The following is a 24287-nucleotide window of genomic DNA, read 5'->3' as shown; positions in this document are numbered from 1 at the left end:
GGCCACAGAATCCCAGACCTATTGATTTTAAGTGAGTCTAGAACAACAGCATTCCATTGCATTATCTTCCATCTCAGAGTCCTGCTTTTCCAGTGAGACCCACCCCAAATAGACCACGTATTTCCTGCCTATGTCTTCACGGTGGTGGAAGCTGTTCTGATACAGGCATCTCCTGGACAGTCACCAGCTTCCTGATTTACTACCTGAACTGGAATCAACAGTTGTGAGGGATGTTTCCCAAACACCCAGGCTGAACTGAATGTTTGTCTCTGGCAGTCAAAAACTTCTGCCTTAGGAAACAGAACATGTCCTCTACTCTGGGGCTCCTTTTTCTTCTCATGGGGTTCTGTGGTGATCTCTGGTTTTCAACACAAGTCCTGGGAGCATTCTGACTCAAAAGAAAGACCAGGGATAAGAGTTCTTTCTGGGGGCTGGTGTTGTGGCATAGCAAGTTACACTGCTGCCTGCAGCACTAACATCCCACATGGATGCCAGTTTGACTCCCAGCTGCTCTACTTCTTCCCTAGCTCCTTGCTGGGTAAAGCAGCAGAGAATGGCCCAAGCACTTGGTCCTCTGCCCCCACATGGGAGACCTGGAGGAAGCTTCTGGCTTCAGCCTGGCCCAGCCCTGGCCATTGTGGCCATTTAGGGAGTGAGTCAGCAGATGGACCTCTGTCTTTCCCTCTCTTTTTCTCTCTGTAACTATGCCTTGCAAATAAATACAACTTCAGAAAGTTATTCTCCATCAAGCAATACACCCTTTTCCAGGCAGTTGTAAAGCTGGGAGTCATAGCTTCTCTTATATTTTGGATAATAAGAGTTTTGGTTTGAAAGCATGTTCATCTGAGACAAAGATCACTCATTATCCTTTGTTAGAGAAGGGGGCTCTGCTCTTTGAAAGTGAAAATTAGAAGCGGTAATGTGTGATGAGCTCCACCTGCCAGGTCTGGGGAGACTTATTTGAAAGACAGGACACCAGGAGAGGAAGCTTTTCAGATTCCCTGGCCCTTGCTTTAGTCTTATGTCTTTACTTCTTTTGCTGCATCTTGATGTCAAGAGTGTACTCTTTATGCTGAAATGAGGAATTGTGTCTTACCTCTTTTGGGCCTTTTTCTAAGAAGAGTGTATATATTTTTCTTGCATATAAGGATGGTTCTGGGGTGGGTGGATCATTTTTGGAAGTTTTCACAAGCCAGCCAGTAGCCTATATTTTCTTCACAGAATTCAGTTTTTAGAAAAGCCTCCAATACAGCCAGACCATCTGTATGTAGGGAAGAGAAGGTAGAAAAATAAAAAGAAACATGAGGAATATGAGGAAACTAATGATCAAATAATCCCTTGTGCTTTTCTAGTACTAGGATTAGCTATTCTCTAGTTTTTACTCAACCCTGTAATCCTGCGGATTTAGCTCTTTAAAGACAAAGATGCCTGTAGGTAAAATACTTCAGTTGGTTCCATAGTACTAAAACAGAAATACTTCAGTTTGTTTTAATGCCAAAAATGTATTTACAGGAGAGGCATAAATCCTCAGGGAACTAAGTCTCTTGCAAACACTGCATGCAATGAAAAGCATCCTCAGCCTCAACCAAGAGCACTGCCATTGCAGAGCTGAAGGCTGATTTATCTTCCCCACCTGGTGTGAATATGCTGAGAAATAAATGGAGATAAACAGACCTTCTAGGTTAAGTCAAATTCTCCCTGGTGAGCTGCTGATTTGAGGACACAGCCTTTCTGCACTCTTGTGATACTTGCAATGGATTCAATTCAAGCCTAATTCACAATTGCTGGCCAGCAGCTCCTGGAATGCTTCTGACCACAACAGTGCTTCCTTCGGGGAAAGTCTGCAAGAGCAGTTCTCTAATGAGTTGTGCTCAGAGCAGTTCCCCTCCCAGCTCAGCAGTGAGCTCTTCAGATTGCAAACACAGGAATCTCAACTTACTTGATGAAAGCTTGCTACCTGCTTTTCTTGCCAATTGTGGCCTTCCCAGGAATGGTGGAGTTTTGCCATAGGTAGCTCAACCTGGTCTTCAATACTCTTATTCTTAAAAAAAAAGACAATTCACTAAGTGGTTATCCTTGAATACACTACTGAGCCTGAATGCATTTTTACCAAATAAAGTTGCCCAATAGCTATAAACCAAAAGCCAACAACAGGCTTGCCCATCTAATATTACACTCAGCCCCGAAGTACTGAGCAGTTTCTTCAGTTCCTCAGAATGTAACTACGCTCTGAGGACTAAAGATAGGACTGCCCAAATTTTAATTATCAATACACTGCACAGCTAATAAAGCAGATGCTGTCTCTGGCCCACAAAAGGAGACAATTTCCCTGCAAGGTTAACCGCAATCAGGAGACATTTTGCACCTGATGGAACCCACAGCAGAACTGCCTTGAGCCGGCTCCTGTCCTTTCCTTTCCACCTTCGGTCCTGGATGGGCCAGAGACCATGCACAGGAGGTGCCATTGGTCACCCGTTGCCCCCTGTCTACCTGCAATGCTCCTGGTAGGAAGATGCTGCAGAATAGTGATTTGTCCCATGATTGTCACTGTGTGAGATCAGCCCATCATGAGAAAATGACCATGGATTCCAATGAGATATGAACCGCAGAAGCACTTCCCCCAGCATCAGTGCAGGAGGGTGGATGATGGAAGGCACAGCATGGCCAGGACTCTAGGGACCCTGCAGGACTCTGCTGCCCTGGATGCCTATAGCAGGCAGCTGCATGCGGCCCAGTGTGCCAACAGCGCCCTCCTACGAAACCTTTCCCCTTGTCTGCCCATGCAGACCACACAGATGCTGTGTCAGTGAGTAAATCAGCACCGCACACTTGGTTTTCCTGATGAGACTTGGCCTTCATTACTTCCCCAAGTGCAGCACGTGCTGCAAGCCTCAGCCAGCAGGGCCGGTGGGAGAGGTGGGCGGTCGCACTCACCAGGTCTGTCTCTTCTTCTCCTGACCCTCCTGACTCTGGGGCCTCCACCTGCATTCTAGCCCCAAGGTACAAAACAGCCAAGAAGCTAAACGACCCACATCACCGGCCTACACCGCAACTACCAGCTGCCAACAATGACCACCGCCTTTATAGCCAGCCTACATGGGGCGGGTCTGGCAGCACTGGTCCTGCCCCAGGGCAGGAAGGATTGGCCCGAGGTTCCCCCGCTGGGCGGAGCCTGAGCTGTCCTGCAGCAGATTCTGGAAGCAAGAGAGCTGCTGATGGCTGAGGCCCTGGCTCAGAGCACACTTAGTGAGACCCCATGCCCGGCAAGGGCGCTGGGGCCCTGGACTTTCCCAGGCTGCAGTCCTAGGGTGGAGGCTGACTCGGCCCTCCTTCCCCAGCCCTGCCCACAGGTGGAGCGGGGTTCCCATGGGGCATCTTCCTTCATGGGAGCATGAGTGAACCCCAAATGCCGCGACTCCCAGTTCTGAGTGCTGGCCCACAGCCTTCCGGGAGGGAGTAGGATACAGAGACTTTGTGGGGAGGTGACACTTGAGCTGGGCCTGTATTTTGGGTTTGCTCTGGATGCACAACCCAGTGCGCCTGGACCTGCGGGTCTGCTGCAGGCCTCCTGGAGGCTCTGGGACCCGGGCGTCCTGGTGGCAAGGGCAGGAGGGCGGGAGGTCGAGGCGCTGAGCTCCCGCTGGGTGCACCAGGCACTTTGGAGCTGTTCAGAGTAAGGAGTTGAGGTCACCTCCTGAACCACTGCTGGTCCCAAACTCCTGGTTTGGGATTTGCCAGAACCCTGAAGTAGGGGTGTGGTGGGGGTGGTAGTGGTTGGCTTCAATGCACTGTATTTGTGAATTCTTCAAACACAGCTTCTCCCTACTCCTGCAGGCTATCAGGTGATTGACGAGGACAGAGTCCCTCCGCTGCAAAGTGACTGAAGTTTGGAAACTACGTCCAGAACATCACAGTGTGTATTCAGCTGATCATCCTTCAGGCCTGCAGGTGGACAGCAAGAGCAACAGTAAGATATTAACTACTGTAGATACTCTCCTTTCTTTCCGGTAGACCCACCAAAAGAGAATGGGAGATGAGTACTTGAACATTGGAACCAGTCAGCATGTTAGGGTGAGCTGCCAGTACTTGGAGCTCAGGAGTGGACATGGAGAGCAAAACATGCATTGTTACTAAAGAGGACAGTTAGGCATTTTACTGTGAAAAGGGAAATCATTTAGATGTGAACAAGACACCTTAAGTAAATGTCTGTATATTTATTTTTGTTTATTTGCAAGGCAGAGAGAGCCCTTCCATTTATTGCTCATTCCTCAAATGTCTGCACCAACCAGAGCTGGGTCAGGCTGAAGCCAGGAACTCAGTGTGGGTCTCCCACACAGGTGGCAGGGACTCAAGTACTTGAGCCATCAGCTGCTGCCTCCCAGGGTTCTGTTAGCAGGAAGCCAGAAGCAGAAGCAGGGCTAGGGCTTGAGGCCTGGGCATTCTGACTGGGATGTGGAAGGCTTTACCACTATGCCAAACACATGCTCCAGTAAGGTGTTTCAACAGGTTTGCAAAATGTAAGAATGTGGTTTTAAATATATGCTCTTCATCTTAAAATTTTGCATGATCTTATATTCAGTTTCATGATTCAATACTTATTATTAAATACAAGTAACATTTAGATACATGCTTTACTCACCAATACAAACCTCAGTAACTTTTTCACTTAGAACCTTGAATAATAGCATTCATTCAGACTGAAGTTCACTCATAAGCTGGGAATTCTGACAAAGAGACAGTAGGGAAAAAATCTAGATGTGTATCTGATACCTAAGAAGGTTCTGAACCTGATTGACAGAATCTGAATAACTGTTCGGAGAGTGACTTCATACCTCTCCCCTCTGTAATGAGAAGACTGTGTCCTTTGGCCACTTTCACATGATGTTATGTAAATCTAACCTGAAAAGCCTTTTATAAATTCTGAAGTACCATACAGAAGCATATTATGCATTTCCATATGTGTGAAAAAAGGCAATGCCAAAGGCATAGCTATTCCAGAGAGAAGTTAGGAGGATTAGCTCAGTTTGTAAGTGTGTAAGTACCATTAAATATCAACATATTTAAAATAGATTTATATAGAGAGTGTGGAGTTCATGATAGATATTGAATAAATGCACTCTGGATAATAAGCAAATATCAGAAATAATGCCACACCCATCAGCGTTTAAACTCTTCAGACAGCTCCGTGCCAGGGAAGTGCAGTGATCCCTGTAAATTAACAAAAATCAATCTGTGTATACCCATGGAAGCCACTGGTTTATATGCAGTCTATACTAGAGGTTTTTGTGCTTAGTAAAATTACTTGATTTTTTAATGAATGCTTTCAGACTGATACCTGATGCTGAGTGGCAGACAATTTTTTCTGAAAAGTATGTGGTTGAGAAATATAAATATAAACCAGTTTATAATTTTTGTGTCTGAATATTTTTATGCATTGAGACAATACCTGCAATAATCAGAAGACTTTTCCTCAAAAAGTTGCTACATTGATGCATCTTCATTTATGTATGTAATGTATGTTTAGGTAAAAGGAAGAGAGAGAGAGAGAGAGAGAGAGAGATCTCTATCTTTCATCTGCTGGCTCACTTCCTGATGGCCACAATAGCTGGGGCTAGCCAGTCTGAGGCCAAGACCCTGGAACTCTGTCCCAGTCCCCCATGTGGGTGCAGGAACCCAAACTCTTGGGCAATCTTTGGTGCTTTCCCAAGCAAAGAGCTGGACGAGAAGTGAAGGAGGTGAGTCTCAAAGCAGTGCCATAAGGCATGCTGCTGTTGCAGTTGGCAACTTACTCCTTTGTGCCACAATGCTGTCCCTGGATTGATGACGTATTGAAGTGCTGCCACTGGCTTTTGGCTAAATAGGATGACTTAACATGTTTTCCACTCTGTGGAAGAGGAACAAATAAGGCAGTTGGTTGTAAAAGTTGCCCATGGAAACCACAGCCTGAGAAAGATGAATCAACTCACCTTGCATTTTCCACCTTGCATCTACACCACCCTTTTCTGGACAAACATCTGATTGTATGCCCTTGTGATGGAGGTTCTCAGGGTGCTGGAACTTTTTGTAATTTTTTTAAAAATATAGATTAAGAAGAAGGCAAATAAACAAAAAATTACAAACTGCTGCCAATACCAAGAAGAGATTATTGAGAGTAAAAGGTCACCTGTTGGAGCCAGCACTGTGGCACATCAGGTTAAAGCCCTGGCCTGAAATACAGGCATCCCATATGAGTGCTGGTAGAGTCCCAGCTGCTCCACTTCCAGTCCAGCCTCCTGCTAATGCACCTGGGAAAACAGTAGAGGATGGCCCAAGTCCTTGGGCCCTTTTGCTCATGTGGGTGACCCAGAAAAAGCTCCTGGCTCCTGGCTTCTGATCAGCTCACTCTCTACCTCTCCATATAACTTTTTCAAATGAATAAAATATTTTTTTAAAAAAGGTATCCTGCCATACTTCTTTCTTCCCTGTTAATTCCTAGGAATTAAAAATTGTTACGGGGCAAGCACTGTGGCAAAATGGGTTATAGCAACACCTGCAGCACTGGCATCCTCTATGGGCCCCATTGCATGTTCTACTTCTGATGCAGGTCTCTGAAAACATACTGGGAAAGCAGTAGAATATGGTAGAAATCCTTGAGTCTTGCACCCAAGTGAGAGACCTGGATGAAATTTCCCTGACCCCTGGCTTTTTTTTTAAAGATTTGTTTATTTATTTGAAAGAGTTACAAACACCCACCCACACAGAGAGAGAGAGAGAGAGAGAGAGAGAGAGGTCTTCCATCTGATGGTTTACTCCCCAGCTGGTTGCAATGGCTGGAGCTGCCCTGATCTGAAGCCAGGAGCTAAGAGCTTCAAGTTCTCCAATGCATGTGCATGGGCCCAAGCACTTGGGCCATTTTCTACTGCTTTCCCAGGACATAGCCAGGAGCTAGATCAGAAGTGGAGCAGCAAGGACTCCAACCAGTGCCCATATGGGATGCCCATAATGTTTTCTTTAATTGGAGAAATGTTCCTTTGATAGAATGAGCGTATGACCCCACAATATTCTCTACTTACTCATAATAGGGTCTGAGATGTAAAAGTCATGATTAATTTCTTAGAAGAAAATTTACATACCCAGAAGCAAAGAGTGAAAATTAACCTTTTGTTTTTCTCATGAATGAATCAGAGTTTCAAAACTAATACTTAACTTGTATTTTAGAGGAGTTAATGACTTAACCATCTCTTCTATTAGAAATACTACGTTGTGGCCAGTGCTGTGGCACAGCAGGTTAAAGCACTGGCCTGAAGTGCCAGCATCCCATATGGGCTCCGGTTCTAGTCCCAGCTGCTCCTCTTCTGATCCAGCTCTCTGCTATGGCCTGGGAAAGCAATAGATGGCCCACATCTTTGGACTGTTCTGAAGCTCTTAGCATAGTGAACATATATTAGATTCTCATTATTGAAATCTTTAGAAATGTCAGAAAGCATGTAACTTTCTTTAATGATCTGAAACAGAGAGGAGATCCATAAGGGCAGAACTGCTCAGCAGCCACACTGCAGGAATATGTATCTTTCTGATGATATCTTCATCTGCTTCTTGCAGTTGCAGCTAGTCTATGAGCTCTTGGTCTGTTTTCTGCGCTTGGGAGGGCCTAGGGTGCTCTATATTGTCTGTAAGGATTCAAAATTTGTTGTATATTAGTGTCTAATCATAAAATTTCCAAAGTGAAAAGCTGGATGTAATAAACTATTCCAGACTGCAAAAAAAAAAAAAAAAAAAAAAAAGAAAATACAAACATAGTGTACTGTCTATAAAGTACAGCGGTAAATCTCTATTATAGAGATACACATGTCTACACAATTCTCTGTTTCTTTCCCTCTGAAAGTCTACATTCAGCTCTCGATAGTACGATTACTTAGGAATAGATTTCATATACTTAGTTTCATAGTCAGTGAACTCAGAATTATTATTGTAGTATTGAGGATTGTACTGACTAAAACACTATGTTTATTCCATGTTAAATAACATCATCATATCTTTGGATTCCATTTATCCTGCTACTGATGTATTCACAGGAGAGGGGAGGTGGGAGGAAAACCCAAGATCCATCAGGGTGGAGGAGGAATGTCAGAGGCTGTGGTTCTATTGTACTGCAGCTTGGGTTCTGGAAGAACACATTAATGGACCCAGATGGTGTGAAGCTAACTGAAGGGCTATGTTCTGTACAATTGTCTGTGGTACTGCATTTTCATTTATGTAAAATTTATTTTCTTCAAGCAATATATTAATTTGGATGAAAATGAAGTTGTTAAGGAATTTTCAGAATGGGTCTGTTTAACCCTCATTGGCTTTGTTTTTAGGCACTTAACTCAGAAAAGAAAAGATAGAAAAATACATTTGGGGTTCTCTTCATCTGTACCATGGCACTCTTTGGTTAAGATTTGTCATTTTGTCATATTTGATTCTCTAGACTCCCTGAAAAATCCCCTACTTCATTAGATGGAGTCCGTGTCTCACCATGGCAGTGAAAAGTTTAAAATGTTCCAGCTTTGCATTTAGCTAGGCCGTGGACACATGCCATGGCACTTACCAGCCAATTGTGTCAGGGGCATCATCTGAATCAGAATTACTTGCATGAAAACAAGGAGTTGCAGATTCTTCCAGTGAAAGTGGAGAGGAGCAAGAGCTGCAGAACATTGCCAGGGTTGAATGTGCCATGGGATGCTATGTGGTGGCTGGTGTCTGGGGTGCTGGTTCTGCAGAAGATAGGGCTTATGGGGGCTGGTGCTGTGATATAGCAGGTAAGGCTGCCTCCTACAGTGCCAGCATCCCATACGGTCACCGGTTGGAGTCCAGCCTGCTCCACTTCCAATCCAGGTGTGCTGTGGCCTGAGAAAGCAGTAGAAAATGGCCCATGTCCTTGGACCCCTGAACCCACATGGGAGACCTGGAAGAAGCTCCTAGCTCCTGGCTTTGGATCAGCTCAGCTCTGGCCATTGCATCCAATTGGGGAGTAAACCAGCAGATGGAAGATTCTCTCTCTCTCTCTCTCTCTCTCTCTCTCTCTCTGCCTCTCCTCTCTCTGTAATTCTGACTTTCAAATAAATAAATCTTTTTTTAAAAAAAGCTTATGCTTAAGGGTAGTGTTCATGGAAAATGTGTGGGACATTTGGCAGCAAGATTTTAGATGAATTTTCCAACCCCTGAACCTCCTAGAGATTAGAATAGACTTCTAATGCACAACTTCCACTTATGCTTAATTAGGTTTTTGTTTTGAATTGTTTTTGATGAAACAGCAAGGAATTCTGAGTTATAGACTTCCTATTTCAGAGACAGGAGAACAGTGATGCCTGCATTTTAATTAAATAATGCCTATCACCCTTTCTTAAGCAACAAATGATCACAGATTCTCTCTTTGCTGCTAAGTAATGAGCATGGTGATTCTTCCCACCATAACCACCTTCCCACCTACACTCCCTCCCCTCTTCCTCCTTCCTCTCCTATTGACATGGAATGCCTTACATAGCTAGGCTGAACTTTTAATCCACTTGGCCCTAGGTGTTCATACACTTCAACTCTGTGTGATTATTCATATGCCCTTTTTATGACAAGGCTTATGTCAGAATGACAAATTATATATTCACCTAATACTGAGAGTCATCAAATTGATTTCTATTTTCTTCTCTCTTAGGCAGTTCTTGAGGGGCAGAAATATTTATTTTGTGTATCATGTATTTATTCAACTAAAAGACTGACTGTCAAGATGCTGAGTTTTAGTGTCAAAGCAAATATGTTTCTAGAACCCATGAAGTTTACAGTCTGGCAAGAAAGAGCCATCTACCCAAAGAATATTGTTTAACATAGTAAATGCTGGTGTGAAGTCAGTGGATAAAGATTGAAGCATTCTTAATCTAGCACTAACTCTAATCCCATGATCTCTAATTGAGAGAAGTAATCAGAAACACAGAACTCCATGTTACCCAGTTATCTCTTTGAATTTCTGATTAAAAAATAAAACATATCAAACAACACACAAATACCTAGGAGTGCATAATATTTATATACTATCTTGATATTAAAAATAAGAAAAAATAACCATGAAATAATAGCAACTTTGAATCTCCTTTGTTTTCTAGACAAGTTATAATCCTATGTGGTTCTTTATAGTAAAATATTACAGTAAATTACAGTACATCATTACAGTAAATTATTACAGTAAATAATTAAAGTAAATTATTTTTGTAGGTACTCTTCATCTCACTCACATTTTTTCCTTTTGATAAATCAGATTTTAAAAACTGAGACCCAAGAGAAAAGATTTTTAAGCTAGTGTTATATGTTGATTGGCTCTCTAAAAAAGATTTATTTATTTATTTGAAAGTCAGAGTTACACAGAGTAGAAGGGGAGAGAGAGACAGAGAGACATCTTCCATCTTTTGGTTCACCCACCAATTGGTCACAATGGCTCGAGCTGTACTGATCTGATGCCAGCAGCCAGGAGCTTCTTCTGGGTCTCCCACACAGATGCAGCTGCCCAAGGACTTGGGCCATCTTCCACTGCTTTCCCTGGCCATAGCAGAGAGTTGGATCGAAAGCAGAGTAGCCGGGTTCAACCTCCACCCATATGGAATGTCAATGCTTTACATGCTATGCCACAGTGCTGGCCCCTTGATTGGCCCTTAACTTAGACTTTTTTATGATATTAAAAAACACCATGCTTTTCTAAGCTCTTTCCATTCAGTTTCTATTTTGTAAACTCCAGATAATACTGTCCCCAGAATTAATCTAAGGTATAAATGCTATGATATAAGGCATTTAACCCCTTAACCTGTCTCTGAATACGCAGCTATGTTAGCTCTGTGTCCATTCTTCTGTCTCTGTACTAGATGAATAAAAAGACAGTTTAAAATGATTTGAAAAGAACTATAAGGGGTCAGTGCTGTGCTGCTGCTGCCAATTGGGGAGTGAACCAGCAGATGGTAAACCTCTCTCTCTCTCTCTCTCTCTCTGTCTCTGCCTCTCCTTCTCTGTAACTCTGACTTCCCAATAAATCAATAAATCTTAAAAGAACTATAAACATCAATAAAACACAAATGAAAATTGTATTCTCAAAACTGGATATTAAACCATGCCTTCTACACCTCTGTTAAAAGCTACATTCTATCATAGTCATTTATGATTTCTAGGGCCAAAGTAGTAAATAAGATTTTTCTGGAAGAGACAGAGGTTATGAGGGAGCCAGGATTTGGGGTCAGTTAGCAGCAGTGAGTGTCACTCTTTCAGATTTGATTCAGGAAAGGAAGAAAGCAACTGATCCCTGAGATTTTGGTGGGGGGAAGGAAAGGAAGGAGGGACTGAATAAAAGCAAAGGCCCTCTGGTTGTGGGCACCCAGCCCTGACTACAGCCTTTGGGAGGGTCAGCTGGTGTCTCTAGGGATGCTGCGGCCTGTACTCCATTTCCCAGAGTTCCCAGGAGCTAGGATGTATTATGCCTTCTGAATGCCTGTGCACATGCGCATGCTGCTGCCATTCCCTGGGGCCTGAGTTGGAACAGAGGGAGTTCATTCCCTGATCAGGGTCAGCCCTGGGGGCTGTGCTTCTCCTTCTCTGGCATTTACTCCATTTCCTGCTCTGCACGTGCAATCCCAGGCAGTTTCCAAGTGCTCACCCTAAGCCTGCCTCCTGCTGCGTCTTCCCTCTTCATCCTCCACCTGTGGGTCCCACTTACCAGGGAGTCTCTTCCCGCCACTCCCCGAATCGCTCCCCGCGTGTCCGGAAGAAAGGGTACCTGCTCCAGGGACTTTCTGCTGCAGGTTTGGCATGCAGGAAGGGGCGGGGACATGTGTGGGAGAAGGGTGGGTGCCAGGGTGCCATCGATCATGGCAGCTTCCCCCGAGGTCAGGACTGGGACCTGGGCTGTTCTGTCTCCCACCTCCACTTCCCAGGCTCCCAGTGCCTGGAATCTCTCCTGCAGGACCTCACCCAAACTGTCCCTAATGTGCTTTATTTAGTGGTTACAGGAGAGAGGGGGAAGCATTCTGGGAACATGCACACACAGGGAAGGAAGGCAGAAAGACTCCGGCTCTCCACAGTTAAATAAGCTGGGTTCCCACTGTGGGTGGTCTCAGAATGCAGTCTGGCCAGGCCTCTTGATGTTTCCTGGGCTGGTTCCTGCAGGGTGGGGCTGGGTGGCCTTCAGCAGGGAGCCTGGGGCAGCAGAGGGGTGGGAAGGAGGATCTGACTAGGATCTGCCCCACTGCTCTCATCTTGCACCTCATCTTCCTGGTGGGGAGCAGTGTGAAGTGTGCATTGATCCCTCTCATATTAATTATCAGATTTTTCCAATGTGGAATTTGAAGCTGTTCCAGAAACCTGGGGTGGGAAAACTCCCTTCTTTCAAACAGGCACAGAGACAGTGGAGGATCCAAGGAGTTTCTATTAATGGACCTAGGCTCAGCTGGAATGATTTCCTGAGAACTGAGCATCAAATTCAAGTTTCTTAGCTGTTACAGCATTGGTGGGTTTAAATGGCAGCCTTCATGACTTAGGTCCACATTTCCAATGGTCAGGGGGTCCAGTATGTTTGTAAAAGAGATGCCAGGGACAGATTTATTAGGATAGCTTTATGACTGGAGTTTACAGAAGCAGAACTTAGGACATCTTCCCTCCCTAGATAAGATTTCAGTGGGCAGCTGTTTCACTCGTTAATTGTGAGCATCCACTTTTAAAGGTTTGTGTTGGATGGGGTCCACTTCTCTTTCTTTGATGATGTATTTGGCTGCTTTTCATATTCTGTCTTCAGCTATTTCTTCTCCTGTTAGAAAGGCTGTCAACTGTTTTGACCTGCCACTGATCCCTTTGCAAAATAAGAAGAGAACTAAAATTAATGCAAGTCTACTGTGTTGTCAATAACTGGAGCTACTTTTTTAAAGATTTATTTATTCATTTGAAAGAGTTACACAGAGAGAGGAGAGAGAGAGAAAGAGAGAGAGACGTCTTCTGTCCGATGGTTCACTCCCCAATTGGCAGCAACAGCTGGAGCTGTGCCAGTCTGAAGCCAGGAGCTTCTTCTGGGATGAAGCTGGTTTTTAAAATAATTATTTATTTATTTGAAAGGCAGAGTTACAGAGTGGTAGAAGCAGAGATGGATGGCTGGAGCTGTTTGGATCCAAAACCAGAAGCCAGGAGCTTTGTCCAGGTCTCATAGGTGGGTGCAGGAGATGAGGGATTTGGGCCATCTTCTACTGTTTTCCCAGGCCACAGCAGAGAGCTGGATGGGAAGTGCAGCAGCCAGGATCCCAACCGGCACCCATATAGGATGCTGACACTGCAGGCAGTAGCTTTACCCACTATGCAACAGTGTTGCCCACTAACTGGAGCCCTTTTAATCTGAGTTTGCATAAAGTGGAGAATTACAACATCATAAATACAGATAAGTAACATCTTTTTCTCTGCCCAGTACTTTACAGTTACCCAGTGATCCACTGAGAATCTTACATTCCACACTGTGTAATTAAGAAGGCCAGTTACTTGTCTTATTTTGGGTTCTGTGGTTAAACCCATGACATTTTTGAAATGGGAGGATATTAGTTCTACAATTTCATAAAGACTGCTCTGTGGAAGCATCAATAGAAGTTATAACTGTGAGAGTGGTAAGAAAGAAGAATGGAAGAAATAAGTACCCCTTACGCCACACAGAGGTGTCCACAAATGGAGTAGAAGATGTGCCCTTGAAAACTATGGCTGACTTTCTGGGACAAACTGTGTTTGAGTGCTTCACATGTTCTGATAGAAAGGTGTTGCCACCAGGTTATTAGTATATTTATTTAGTTAGTTTTTAAAGATTTATTTATTTATTTGAAAATCAGAGCTACACAGAGAGAGGAGAGACAGAGAGAGAGAGAGAGAGAGAGAGAGAGAGAGAGATGTCTTCCATCAGGTTCATTTCCCCAATGGCTACATCATTGTGAACTTTGCTCAGTTCCTGACCTATACCTTTCCTTTAACCTAGTACTTTGCCATGTAGTAGCCCATGAAAACTGCAGACTGCATAAATGAATGAATATTTGGAGGGTTGTGATTTCTTAGAGGAACATCATGAGACAGAAGGAATAAAACAAAACAAAAGTATCCTCCGTATATAGAAGATATACTGTTTTTGCAAGCTATAGAGAAGAGGAAGAAGGAAAGTAGTGAGACTGGAAAGGTTGTGGCAAAGGTAATAGGCACTAGTCAAGAATTCAACAAGCCCATTAGGAAAGTATTAAGGATTCTTTACTTCCATGTAGACTCTGCCCTCTAATGGTGAACAGGGTCCTCTAAACCCACTTGTTGCACAAATGAAAACCCAAGCATTGTCTTCTCCCACAGATGGAGTCTGCTATTGGTTTTGATTTACATTTCCCTAATGGCTAGTGATATTGGGCATGTTCATCTATGTCTTGACCATTGAGATTTCTTCTTCTGAGAAACATCTATTCTGATCATTGCCCATTTCTTACGTGTACATTTTGCTTCTTGTTTGGAGTTTTTCCAGTTCTATATATGTATGTTCTGGCTATCAATGTTTTGTCATAGTCAGAGTTTTCAATGTTTCCTGCCATTCTGTCCATTGTATCTTCACTCTGTTGATTACTTTGTTATGAAGATGTATCTTAATTTGATATGCTCAAATTTGTATATTTTATTTTGTTACTTGTGCTTTTGGAATCTGACCCAAAACTGTTGTCTATGCTAATGTTTTACAGTTTCTCATATGTTTACTTAGGTTTTGGGTTTTTTTTAACATACATAATTTTATTACAAATTTTTTTAAAAAAAAACAACACAGAATGCAACATCCTAACAAAAAATCCAAATTTACAAATGATACTAATTCCTACAACTTTGCTGTGCTACCATACACAAGTCAAGAAATTAAAGAAACCATTAAATATTTAGGAACATTCAACATCAGAAGCTTTAAAATCTAACTGTATGTAGTAGCCCCTCAAAAAGCTACAACCTGCATTTTTTAAAAAAAGTATTTTCTCTACAAAGAATCTTATCAGCTATACAAAAATCTGCACAGTTTTTTTATACTGAAGCTAATATTGAGCTGCACTTGAATTCACATTCTTAGCAAAACAACTGCCTGAGCACACACGCACACTCCACACTCATCATTACAGGATAGCCATTTATTCTTCATCTTCATCCTCTTCCTCATCATCTTCATCTTCTTCCTCTTCCTCTTCTTCCTCCTCATCTTCAGGTTCATTCTTCTTCTTTGAGCCTGTGGGCCTACCAGGGCCCTTCTTTCCCGCTTCACTTTTGCCCTTGGCACGGTATGCAGCAATATCCTTTTCATATTTCTCCTTTAGCTTAGCTGCTTTCTGTTCATATGGTTGTTTATCTTTGGCTGACTGTTCAGACCACATCTCACCCAATTTTTTTGCAGTGTCCCCAATGGACAGGCCAGGGTGTTCACTTTTGATCTCTGGGCGATGTTCAGAGCAAAAGAAAAAGAAGGCAGATGGTGGTCTTTTAGGAGCATTAGGATCCTTTTTCTTTCCCTTCTTAGCACCCTTGGGAGGAACGTAATTTTTCATCTCCCTGTCATAATGAGCTTTATCACTTTTTGCCATATTTTCAAACTTGGACTTTTCCTTTGCAGACATGGTCTTCCATCTCTCCGAGCATTTCTTAGAGAATTCTGTGAAACTGACCGAAGAGTCAGGGTGTTTCTTCTTGTGCTCTTCCCGGCACATCTGCACGAAGAAGGCATAGGAGGACATTTTGTCCCTCAGCTTGTTGGGGTCTCCTTTACCCATGACAACGGAACGGCGGCCACCTGGTGCGAGTTGTTCCTCAGACTCCCGCAGAGCGGCCAGATCCGACGGCATTGCTTCTTTCCCTCAGCTCCGGCATGAACTCAGGATGTGAGGGCGATCTGGCTGCGACATCTGTCACCCCATTGATCGCCAGGGTTGCTTCGGCTGATCTGGCTGGCTAGGCGGGTGTCCCCTTCCTCCCTCACCAATCCACGTGCGTCCCTCCTGAAGCTGTGTGCTCGGTCGAAGAGGACGACCTTCCCCGCTAGAGGAGGACCGGTCTTCGGTCAAGGGTATACGAGTAGCTGCGCTCCCCTGCTAGAACCTCAAAACAAGCTCTCAAGGTTTTGGTTTTATATTTAGACTTTTAATTTACCTTGAGTTGCTTTTACATAGTGTATGAGGTGTTGGGGTATCTTTTCAGGCTTCTACATATGGATAATCACTTTCCTTTAAACCATTTGCTAAAGGGATTCTTCTTTCTCCTGTTTGTTTTATTTCCTTTATTAAATAGGGGTTGGCTGTAGAAAAGTCAGTTTATTTCAGCTGCCTATTTTTTCCATTGAACTATGTGTCTGTTTTTCCAACAGTGCTAACACTGCTTCTATTTTTTTAAGATTTCTTTATTTGAAAGGCCAGATGCTTCTTCCAAGTCTCTCATGTGGGTGCCAGCACCCAAGAACATGGTCCATCTTCCACCAATTTCCCAGGTGCATTAGTAGGGAGCTGGATTGGAAGTGGAGAACCTGGTCTTCTAGCAACAACATATGGGATGCATGCACAGCAGGACAAGGCATTAACCTACTACACCACAGCATCAAACCCTTCCTTATTTACTTCTGCTGTGATCTTTCATTATTCACTTTTCTACTGCCCCACAACTTGACTCATTCCTGTTTTTTTTTTTTTTTTTTTTTTTTTCTGGGTCCTGGAGGATGGTAGTAGGTTGCTTCTGGGATATCTTTTTTATGTTAGTAGATACTTGGTAATCTAAAATCATAGTTTTTACTTTCTATATTTCTCTGCTAATCACAGGGACCTTCTAGATGACAGCAGAAAATGCTAGCAGAAATGAGGATATATTAATTTGCTAAGAAAATACCACAGAGAATATGATTTAAATCATGGAATTTTACTTCTCAGAGTTGTAGAGTTTGAAAATATCAGATCAAGATGCTAATAGGCTCGATTTTTCCAGAAGCCATTCTCTGATGTGACAGACACATCTATCATTTGATCTGCTTAAAAGCACTTTGTTCAGGTAGAGTTATGTTGGTGGTTAGCACTTCAGTGTTTGAGTTTTAGGGAGGCACATTTCAGTCCACAACAGCAAAGGGGCCCTGTGGTCTACTTCAATGACAGCCATCTCTGCGGAGGACAGAAAGTTTGAAATCAGCATTAGGAGTTCTCACAGTATTACTGTCAGTGCTATCTCCATCAAATGTGCATTCATGTACACACAAACAAAACTACCTGTACACATAAACACATTCAACAGTGGAAATGCCTGATGGTTGTGTAAAGGTAACATCAATATAATAATCCATAAGATGGCCTATTAGCAGACATTAAAAGAGAATTAGAAAGAATGACAACAAAATCTGCAGTTACCTATATTTATGTCTATATGTATGATATTCAGTATTTATAGTTGCTAAAAGATGAATACTGATGTGTGGAAATAAAAGCTAAACCTTACCTTGCAATATTGCAGCCTAGTCTACATGAAAGATGTCTTCCTAAAACCTTTCCCTGGGCCCACTCTGTGGCATAGTAGATTAAGCATCCACCTGCAGCACCAGCATCCCACATGGGCACCAGTTTGAGTCCCTGCTCCTGCACTTCCAATCCAGCTCTTTGCTAATGGCCTAGGAAAGCAGTGGAATATGCCCTGAGTGCTTGGGCCCCTGCACCCATGTGAGAGACCTGGAGGAAGCTGCTGACTCCTGGCTTCTGGCACCTGGCTTCAGATCGGCCCAGCTCCAGCCATTCTGGCCATTTAGGGGTGAACCAGTGGATAGCAGACCTCTCTTTCTCTTCCTCTCTATATCTGTCACTCTGCCTCACAATAAATAAATACATCTTTTAAAAATCTTTCCCTTTTTAAATTTCTTAATTGTTTTAAAGATTTATTTATTTATTTATTTACAAGTTGAGTTACAGACAGAGAGGAGAGCCAGAGAGAAAGAGAGAGGTCTTCCATCTGATGTTCACTCCCTAATTGATTGCAACTGCCAGAGCTGTGCTGATCCGAAGCCAGGAGCCAGGAGCTAGTTCCAGGTCTCCCAGATCGGTACAGGGGCCCAAGGACTTGGGCCATCTTCTACTACTTTGCCAGGCCATAGCAGAGAGCAGGATCAGAAGTGGAGCAGCTGAGTATTGAACCGGCCCCCATATGGGATGCTGGAGCTTCAGGCCAGGGTGTTAACCTGCTCCACCACAGCACCAGTCCAACATTTAGAATTTCTGATACTCTAAAGTAGCAAAGGACTGCATTACATCTAGGAAAGATGTATTTAAAAATTATAAATCTAGTGCATTTTAGCAGAAGTCCTAACAAATACTTCTGATTTTCTCAACATTATGTATAAATAAATGATAGAATCAGTCATTGTCAGATTAATAGAAGTAGTTTGAGAGGATTGTCTCTCTTTCAATTGTGTTGAATAGTTTGAGAAGCATTAGTTCTTTAAAAGACTTGTAGAATTCAATAGTGAGGCTGTCTGATCCTGGACTTTTCTTTCTTGGGAGGGTCTTTATTACTCATCCAATCTCTGTCTTGGTTTTTGATTTGTTTAGCTTTTCTATGTGTCTTCATGACTCAATTTTGGTATATTGTGTATGTCCAGGAATCTGTTGATTTTTCCTCTAGGTTTTCCAATTTGTTAGCCATCACAACAGGTGCCCGCATCATATATTGCAGTGCTAATCTGAGTTTTGGGTACTCCACTTCCAAATCAGTTTCATGTTAATATCCCTGGGAAGAAATGGATAATAGCTCAAATTCTTTCCTTCTTGTCATCTAATTTGGAGAACTGTAACCTCAATGGGGACTTGAAACCTGGTCTTGCACAGTTGTAGCCATATAGAAAGTGAACCAGCAGATGGGATATCTCTCTGCTTCTCTTTCCTTCTCTCTTTGTCTCTGTGTCTCTCTGCCATTTTTTATCATATTAAAATATTTAATTACTTATTTGAAAGAGTTACAGAGAGAGGGAGAGACAGAAATCTTCCACCACCTAATTCATTTTTGAGATGACTTTAATAGCCAGAGTGTGGCCAGGTTGAAGCCAGGAGCTTTTCCTCCGATGTGCGTGGCAGCATCCCAGCACTTGGGCCAACTTTCCCTGCTTTTTCAGTCCATTGGTAAGGAGCTGGATCAGAAATGGAATAGCTGGTACTTGAACTGGTGCACATACAGGATGGCAATGTAACAGATAGCAACTTTGTCCACTGCACCACGACCACCAGCTCCTCTTTCTGCCTTTCCAATAAATAAATCTTTTGAAAAAGAATTTAAGGTAGTAAAAGTCATCATGACTGAGCAATGGCAAATTTATTGAAGTGATCGACTTTCTTAAAGGTCTATTTATGAATTTGAAAGGCAGCACTAGAAAGAGAGAGTGGGAGAGATGGATCTTCCTCCTGGTTTGTTCACTCCTCAAATGGCTGCAATGACTGTGGCTAGGACAGACTGATATCAGGAGCCAGGGGCTTCTTCCAGGTCTCTCATATGGGTGCAGGAGCCCCAATATTTGAGTCACCCTGTGCTGCTTTTCCAGACACATTAGCAGGGAACTGGATCCGTTTGGAGCATTAATGTCTATGATACTCTCCTTGCAGTTGAAGGATTTAGAATCCATTTTGATTATGGGTGGGCTAAGTACAACAGCTCCCAATTGTCCAAGGTTTGGATTAGATGGGTTCTGAGAAATTTTGTTAAAATAGTTATTAATCATAACTCTGAGCTTAAGCTTTTCTTACCAAATTTTCATGTTTGCTGATGTTTATATCTATGGGAAAATTGGGTCTCTGGATTGCAACCAATGAAAGCATCCAGACTAACAGTAATAAGGTCAACAGTCAGCAGAATGATGTCCAGCTGAACTGAAATAGCTTTTCTTATTTGGTAGAGGGGTTACCTCCTGCATTATACTGACATACTGACATAGACAGTAGATATTGGAGCCTGTCTCTTCTGCCAAATGGAGAATGCCGCATTTTGATCCATCGTATATATATTTATATATTATAATATATATTATATATTTCTATACATAATATGGAATTACATATAATTATCATAAATATATAATATATAATTATATATAAATATTATATATGAAATTATTTATATATAAATATATAATTATTTCTGATCCAGCTCCATACCAATGGATTGAAAAAGCAGTGAAAGATGGTCCAAGTGCCTGGGTTGCTGCCACACACATTGGAGGAGGAGCTCCTGGCTTCAACCTGGCCACACTCTGGCTATTGAAGTCATCTCAATAATATATATATATATATATAATATATATAATAGTTATAGTAAATTATATAATATTATCTGTTTATAATTATTATATATTATATAATATATTATATGATAAAGCATAATATATTTTATATATGAATATATTTATATACATAAATATATATAAATAAATGTAAATATATATATATAGAATTTATTTACGTATTTGACAGGTGTACTTACAGACAGTGAGAGGAAGAGACAGAGAGAAAGGTCTTCCATATGCTCATTTACTCCCCTAATGACTGCAATGTCTGCAGCTGGGCCAATCTGAGCTAGGAGCTTCCAGGTCTCCCACATTTTGGCAGGGACCAAAGCACTTGGAACAGCTTCTACTGCTTTCCCAGGCTATTGCAGAGAGCTGGATGGGAAAAGGAGAAATGGGGACTAGAACTGGTGCTCATATGGGGTGCCAGCACTGCAGGTAAAGGATTACACCACTGCACCACAGTGCTGGCCCCAGTCTATCCTTTATTAAGGAGATCTCAGTAATCATGTTCAGGTATTGCTGTCCTATATTCATGGCCAAAGTCCTAGCAGACAACATGGTTTGGAGAATCGTAAGCACAAGGTGTGTAGGAGACTTCATTTCTCATACAGCACAGTTAATAACAAGGTTCCAAGAGGGGAAATTACTTGCATCATAGTCTTTGAGAACTAATGGACATCACAGGTGATCTAAAGAATTTAGAAGGTTTGTGAGCCCCTAGAGTGAAAAAGTCACAGGGAGCACAAGGACAGTGCCTAGAGTTTATTTTGATGGATTTTAGCCCCTTTCATTGGAGGGAGGCCCGAAGAAGCTGGACTGATTAGTAAACCTCAGAAGTGTCTTTTCAATGTGAAGGCAAACTGAGACTGAGGGGTTTTTGGAAAAACGTTGAACAAAAGACATTTCCCACACTTGGTTAAAACACATCATTTATCTACTGATTTTCATCAAATCTGTTAACATTAGGTATAAGGTACAGTGGACATGGTGGATGGCATATAGCAATATGATTTTAGTAATATATCATGAGGTGCTTTTTTTAAATGGATTTAGCAGGTAAAATTGGGCTACCTAATGGGATGTAGCTGGAATAATCACCTTTTTGTTAAATAAATCTGAGGTAATAAATGTTAGTGTATGAAGACATTGAGTTTTCTGTTATTGGGCCTTCTTGGTTATTTTAATCTGGGATCTGCGAATTCTCATTTTCTTTATTTTATTCCTCATCATGTCGGACCAACTCTGCTGCTTTGGGGATTTTTTTAGTACATCTGACATTTGGAAATTTAGACAATAGTATAGTTAAAATGAGATGTACCAAGTAAAGTATTTTTATTCTGATACATATTTTGGAATTCTTCTAAAATTCCTATTGAGTATCCTTGTTAAATTTAGTTGCATCCCAGGTTAAGACTTATTGGAGGCAGGCGCCATGGCTCAATAAGCTAATCCTCCACCTGCGGTGCAGGCACACCAAGTTCTAGTCCTGCTGGGAGAGCCAGATTCTGTCCCAGTTGCTCCTCTTCCAGTCCAGCTTTCTGCTATGGCCCAGGAGTGCAATGGAGGATGGCCAAAGTGCTTGGGCCCCGTACCTGCATGGGAGACCAGGAGGAAGCACTTGGCTCCTGGCTTTGGATCAGCGCCATGTGCCAGCCGCAGCACACTGGCGGCAGCGGTCACTAGGGGGTAAACCAACAGAAAAAGGAAGACCTTTCTCTCTGTCTCTCTCACTGTCCACTCTGCCTGTCAAAATAAAAAATAATTTTTATAAAAAGACTTATTGGAGCCACTTTAGTGATTATACCCATGAAACTTTGTTAATAAATGCAAATAGAACCTGGGAAAATTGATGTATATCTTATGCTGTAGAGACTTAAGATTGAACATCTTTTTTTAATCTTTTTTAATTATATAATTTAAAAACAAATTTGAGATTTTTTTTTTACTTTACTAAGTCACAGCTCTGGCCCCATTAATATGACTTAACAATGTTTTTTCCTCTCAGACTTATCTCTATTGTTTCAGTTAACTGCATGCCTTTTCTTTACATTCAGATTCCCTCAGCTCTCAAAGCTTATTCATCTTAATTCTGTTGTTCCTATTTCCCTCCCTTTTATTCTGTCCCTAGGCTAATTGAGGTCATGATTCTCCATTCCTTCTGTGTGGTGTCACAGTAGGCTTGAAGTGTTCTTTTTCTCTTCTGATTTCTAAAGAAAGAAATTATGTATTCCCCCAGTTTAGATATTTTAATAATGCACTCTAAAACAAAGGTTAAATGTTCTTAATTTGACAAGAATTTTCAGGGCCAGTGGTGTGGCATAGTGGGTAGAGCCACCACTTGCAGTGCTGGCAGCTCATATGGATCCAGATCTCTGCTAAAGCCTGGGAAAGCAGTAGAAGATGGCCCAAGTCCTGGGCCCCTGCACCCATGTGGGAGACCTGGAAGAAGCTCCTTGCTCCTGGCTTTGGATTGGCACAACTCTGGCCATTGCAGCCAACTGGGGAGAGAACCAGTGGATGGAAGACCCCTCTCTCTTCTCTGCCTCTCTCTGTGCAACTCTGACTTTCAAATAAATAAATAAATCTTTAAAAAAAGAATTTTTTCTAATTTTAGATTTGTTCTACTTCATTGCCACTTCAGGGTGTGTGTAAGGAGTGCATATCCAGTTTTTCTATTTTGGAATTTTGGGATTTTGTATTAGCTCTGCTGTGTATTCATTTTTCTTGAGCATTGGTGATATCTTCTCCTTAGTTGTATTAAGAGAGAGAGCAATAGCCCTCATGTCTTTTTAGGTAAGTAAGACATATTAAAAACAGAGCATTCAGTATACATTCATAGTATTTTGACTTGTTCAATTGATTTACGTGACCTCCCTTGGACATTCTTGGTCTTTGCTGTACAACTTTCTATACTCATTAATTCTTTGATATTCCCAAATCCAGAAAATGAATGACTCAACAGCTGTGTTCCTGTATTTGCTGGGACTCAGGGTAAGAAGCAAAGTGGAGGTGTTCAGGAATCTAAAGGTACATGCTACATAGCAAAGCACATCATTTCCTATACAAAGTGACTGGGAAATCCAGAATCTTTTGCACACATATTGGATCCTGAACTATTACTGGACTATTCAGTAAGATTTTAATGTATTTATTTTCTGTGTGTGTGTTTGTATTTCTAAATAAACTCTGCTGGGCTACTTAACATTAACATGTATTGCAGAATTCTTTCATCAGTTTTTACTTTTAAAAAGTTTCTCTTTCAGTTTTATGGGAGAGGGTAGAAGTTTTCTGCTATGTAACTGAAAATTCATTCATTCATTAAACTTAAAAATATTTGTTGCAAATGGGTGGAATACTATTAATTCTTGTGTGATTTTCATGAAACTAAATACATTCTCTATTTTGTTTTGCTTAAAATTTCTGCATGTGTGGACTTCTTTTTTCCTTCTTGCCCCAAATCCCTTTGTGTATTGGGATGGCAAATGGGTTTTACACTGGAGAAAACATGTTATTTTGGCTAAGAAGTACTTAGCCTTCTGGCTTCAAGTATTCAAATATTGCATTGGAAATCAGTATATTTGTTTACTGTACAAATGTCCTTCATACAATTTTGTAATCTTCTGGGATGGGAGAGGAAGCAGGAAATAGGAGGATTATGGGTGGGAGGGATGTTTTGGGGAGGGGAAGCCACTGTAATCCAAAAGCTGTACTTTGGAAATTTATATTTATTAAAAAAATTAAACAATTTTGTAATCTTCATCTTCCTTTTTATTTCATCCTTTTTAAAAAAAGATTCATTTATTTTACTTGAAAGTCAGAGTTACACAGAGAAGGAGAGAGAGAGAGGGAGAGCAGTCTTCCAACCACTGGTTCACTCCCCATTTGGCCACAATGGCTGGAGCTCTGCCAATACAAAGCCAGGAGCCAGCAGCTTCTTTTGGGTCTCCTATGCAGGTGCAGGAGCCCAAGGGCC

At 42.0% G+C, this 24287-nt stretch overlaps 2 long non-coding RNA genes across 2 annotated transcripts; one reads left to right on the top strand and one right to left on the bottom strand.

Annotated features, from left to right (window-relative positions):
* Positions 1-899: 899 nt before the first annotated feature.
* Positions 900-2327, bottom strand: LOC149122697 (uncharacterized). The gene is made up of 3 exons (XR_016219348.1): positions 1940-2327; positions 1675-1841; positions 900-1261 (listed from the first exon to the last, which is right to left on the bottom strand). It is a non-coding gene; the product is annotated as an uncharacterized LOC149122697 (long non-coding RNA).
* Positions 2323-16300, top strand: LOC149122696 (uncharacterized). The gene is made up of 3 exons (XR_016219347.1): positions 2323-3350; positions 3835-3967; positions 15635-16300. It is a non-coding gene; the product is annotated as an uncharacterized LOC149122696 (long non-coding RNA).
* The last annotated feature ends 7987 nt before the right edge of the window (positions 16301-24287 follow it).

Source organism: Oryctolagus cuniculus, chromosome 13, assembly GCF_051225735.1.
Source record: "Oryctolagus cuniculus isolate XC-2025 breed Fujian yellow rabbit chromosome 13, ASM5122573v1, whole genome shotgun sequence".
NCBI classification, from domain to species: Eukaryota; Metazoa; Chordata; class Mammalia; order Lagomorpha; family Leporidae; genus Oryctolagus; species Oryctolagus cuniculus.
This window is presented reverse-complemented; position numbering and strand designations above follow the sequence as displayed.